General features: G+C 44.9%; 1 long non-coding RNA gene across 1 annotated transcript; it reads right to left on the reverse strand.

Annotated features, from left to right (window-relative positions):
- Positions 1–3,398: 3,398 nt before the first annotated feature.
- Positions 3,399–4,323, reverse strand: LOC121102011. The gene is made up of 2 exons (XR_005833998.1): positions 4,190–4,323; positions 3,399–3,677 (listed from the first exon to the last, which is right to left on the reverse strand). It is a non-coding gene; the product is annotated as an uncharacterized LOC121102011 (long non-coding RNA).
- Between the last annotated feature and the right edge of the window lie 102 nt (positions 4,324–4,425).

Below are 4,425 nucleotides of genomic sequence, written 5' to 3' on the forward strand. Positions count from 1 at the left end.
ATTCCTCAGTAGGCCTATCCCTTCTTTGCCTAGGATTGTCCTGCTGGCTGTATACTAAAGCTAAGCACAACATATATATATATATAATGTATCATTCAAGAAATGTTCATGAGAAGGCATTTGTTTGCTGGAAAGAGCATGAATTCAGTTCACATCTTGACCTTACCACTTATGATTTTGAACATTTATTTAGTCCAGTTTTTCAAACTGTAGATTGCAACCCATTCATGGGTTGTGACACTGATTTAGCAGGATGCAAAACTGTTTTCAAAAAGGGAAAGAAAATAGCATAGAAAATATCAGAATGCATTGCATATAGTTAGGGTATTATTTCATGAAACCCTTATTTCAGTGAAGACACATTTGTGTGTTCTTCAGTGATCCTGATATAAAATGTATTTTATTGTGGGTTGAAATAAAAAAACCTTGAAAACAAATGACTTGACCATTCTGAAGCTCAGTTTCCATGAAATGGTATAGTATCTCTTTCACAGGATTGTAATGAGGAATAAATGAAGTAATGTTTGTTTTCATACACAGTAGGGGCTTGGGCAGTAACTGCTGGCTTCTTCATCTTTTCTCTGAAAAAAATCCCAGGGGCGCCTGGCTGGCTCAGTCGGTTAAGGGTTGGGCTCCTGATTTCAGCTCAGGTCATGACCTCACGGTCCTAAGATCAAGCCTGGCGTTGGGCTCTATACTCAGTGCAGAGTCTGCTTGTCCCTCCCTCTCTGCTTCTCCCCCAGCTCCCTGCTGCTCATGCTCTCTCTCTCTAAAATAAATAAAATCTTTAAAAAATAAAATAAAAATAGGTTTAGCATGGTGAGGAATTTTAGAGAATATCATAAATGTCATGCTTTTAATATAAGAAACGAGCAGCATTCAGTTTTATAATTTGACAACTGAGATCAAGAAGAAAAGCAAATAGGAAGAAAGAAGAAAAACTAGTTTAGTCAAATTATTTACTTGTTAATATTTTTAATTTAACTCATTTATGAAAAATAACTTTTCCCAAACAAACAAACAAAAAAAATCAGTAAGACAGTTGGCATTGTTTTACGTTTTTGGAAATCCCTATAATGCCTGACTGGATTCTCCTATCTGCTTCTGCATTCCATCTGTTGCTGTATCAACAAACATAATTTTTTCTCCATGTGGTAGGAACTAAGGATACGGCTAGAACACAAAGATAAAAGCTCTCCTGCCTGAGTTCAGACCAGAGGGGTTTGGAGACTCATAGAGAGAGTGAGTGAGTGAGTGAGTAAATAAATAAATAAATAAATAAATCTCCAGAAAAAGAAAGACCAAGTCATATAGAGATGCAAAGAAGGGGCGCCTGGGTGGCACAGCGGTTAAGCGTCTGCTTTCGGCTCAGGGCGTGATCCCGGCGTTATGGGATCGAGCCCCACATCAGGCTCCTCCACTATGAGCCTGCTTCTTCCTCTCCCACTCCCCCTGCTTGTGTTCCCTCTCTCGCTGGCTGTCTCTATCTCTGTCGAATAAATAAATAAAATCTTTAAAAAAAAAAGATGCAAAGAAATTCACACTCGAGCCCTTAGAGCTATAAACACAGAAAACTCAACACTCTTCTGCTTAATATTGTGTTTGTGAGAGGAGGACAGCGGAGAAAGCCTCACCTGGTTAATGGAAGTCTTAATAGGGGCACCGCGGTGGTTCAGTCGGTTAAGTGTCAGACTCTTGATTTCAGCTCAGGTCATGATCTCAGGGTTGTGAGATCAAGTCTGCATAGGGCTCTGAACTAGGCATGGAGCCTGCTTAAGATTTTTTCTCTCCCTCTCTTTCTGCCCCTCCACCACCCCCATCTCCCTCTAAAAAAATAATAAAGGACTTAATAACTGTCTGTAGCTATAAAAAGTTCCTGCTTCAAAGTTTGAGCACAGCTGTTCCTGAAATCTTGTTTTGTTGTTGTTGGAAAATAAAAAACTTCCTAATATTAAAAGTAGGGCTTTCACATCCCTTTTCACAATGTTTCAAAAACTGGTCTTAAGGGGGCACCTGGGTGGCTCAGTCCGGTAAGTGTCTGACTTCTGCTGGGGTCATGGTCTTGGGGTCCTGGGATGCTGGGATCGAGCCCCATGTCCAGCTCTGCATTCAGCAGGGAGTCTACTCCTCCCTCTGTACCCCACCCCCCCGCTCATCCTCTCTCTCTCAAATAAATAAACAAAATCTTATTTTATTTATTTATTTGTCAGAGAGAGACAGAGTACAAGCAGGGGGAGCAGCAGGCAGAGGGGGAGGCAGGCTCCCCACTGAATAGGGAGCCAAATGCAGGATTCAATCCCAGGAAGGACCCTGCGATAACGACCTGAGCCGAAGGCAGATGCTTAACCAATTGAGCCACCCAGGCATCTCTAAATAAATAAAATCTTTTAAAAAGGGGGGGCAGGGGGCTCAAGGCCTTTGGGAAAATATCCCTGGAAGGGAGGGATGTTTGATACTTTAAACTCGAGGCTAAAGCAAGATCATCACCTCCTGCCCCTTGCCTGACAGCTGATTGGGAGCTGGCCAAGAGTTACAGGACCTGACAGGTGGACTGGTGATTCCCCCTCCAGACCAGTGGTGACAAATTCAAACTATCTTTGGCACTCTTGGCCTCTTTTTTTTTCTCATCTTTCATTACTGTACTCCTGCTTTAACCTAGTTTATCAGCTTGCCCTCTCCTCAGGATTCAAGCAAATTCCCATTTCTATTCTTCAACATACAGTTGTTTAGTCTTCAGAATGCTCTCACCGCTTTTTTGTTCTGCTGGATCCTGCCCAGTATGTCTTCTAGTACGTGGCTTACAGTATTTTTGAGAAGTCTTCCATTCATTCATTCACCATATACTGAATGGCTAGCCCTTCTGTATTAATTAATCATACTCCTCTCTATTCCTTCAGCAGTTGGGTACCCCATTTGCTACTTTTGTACACACTGCATGTTTTACTTAGGTATTTTCAAGCTACTATTTTTTTTACTCTGCCTCCCCATTTGCTTCCATGTATTTTTAAAATTTCTTCTTTAATTTTCTTATTATTCCGGAAATTCATTCTATTCTGCCTCCCCATTAAACAGAAGCAGTGACCGTTTTCTTTCATCATGCTATATTATTGTCCCAAGAATAGTAATGTAGTGCTATGGTAGTAACCTGTACTCTCTTTTAATCCTCACAAAACCCTGTAAAGTGTTAATATTCCTGGAGCCACTTTGCAGACATAGAAACTGAGGTTGAAAGAGTTTACTTCAGTCCTCCCAAATCAGACTTTACGTGGCAGGGAAGGTGGCATCCAACCAAGGACAAATATTAAGTAAGGCCCTATGAGGGTTGGGACAGACATTCTAAGGGAGAGGGCTCCCAATCAATAATACTGACAAATACACAAAACCAAAACCAGACGTCCAGCTGCAGGGCGCGTTTTTGTTTATTTGTTTAGTTGTATATGGTTTGGTTTTGTTTGGAAGGGGTATGATCACTCACCTCTCCCGACCTGGCCCTGTCCAACCCCTCCCTGGAGGGATCGACGTCCGGCAGCTGGAGGCGGGAGGCCAAAGGCTACCCAGGCAGGTGGTGACCTCGGAGGCAGAACCACGGCCTCGAGTCGCGCCGCTAACGGCGACAGATTGACGCGGTTCTACCGCGCCATTCCCGAAGCGATAAGGAGCGTAATCTTGGCAGCGTCCTTAAAGATGAATAGAAGAAGGGTGGTGAGGGTGACTATCTTCACCGCCGGCCCTTTCTCTTTCTCCACTCCCCTCCGGGCCCCCCGCGCCCCTCCCACGGCCTAATTTACTAAGAGAGTCTTGCGGAATAGGGGAGGGGAGAAAGCCACCGATAGCAATTACGGTAACTCGGTTGCTAACACAAACGGGCTCATTTACATATAATTTGCGTGTTCAGGTACTTATGGAAGTACCCAATGTGTCTGTACTTCCCTTCTAACAGGGCACCCGCGCCTGCCTGCCGGCCTGACGCCTTCTGCTTTAGGCCAGGAACCCCTGTCCCTTACCCAGTAAATTTTACTACCTTCTCGAATCCCTAGCCTCGCAAACACTACCTCTTAGCCTCGGGAAGATTGGCCCCTCCTCCCACCCGTAGGTCCCTCCCCTCGTCCTCTCCTCCCTCCCCAGCTTCCAAATGCGTCTTCCCCGCCCCCCTTTCTATTTCTGAACAGGCATGTTCCAGGCAGCTCACCCGACTCCTTAGATTGCTGTGGGATTGGTAGGGTCCTGAGCTTCGGAGAAGCAGGAAGGCATATCCCCGAGCAGGGTTGCTGGGACTCACGAGAAGAACTGAGTCCTACTGGGATTTTTTTTTTTTTTGGTGTTGCTTTTGTGGAGGGAAGGCGAGGAGGCTGTGCGGCCCGGTCGAACTTGAGCCAGTGCGAAGGCCCCCTCAGGCGGCGCCCAGGGCAGCCTCTAAGCCGGGCC

The sequence above is a fragment of the Ursus maritimus genome, unplaced genomic scaffold (genome assembly GCF_017311325.1).
Source record: "Ursus maritimus isolate PB19 unplaced genomic scaffold, ASM1731132v1 scaffold_12, whole genome shotgun sequence".
NCBI classification, from domain to species: Eukaryota; Metazoa; Chordata; class Mammalia; order Carnivora; family Ursidae; genus Ursus; species Ursus maritimus.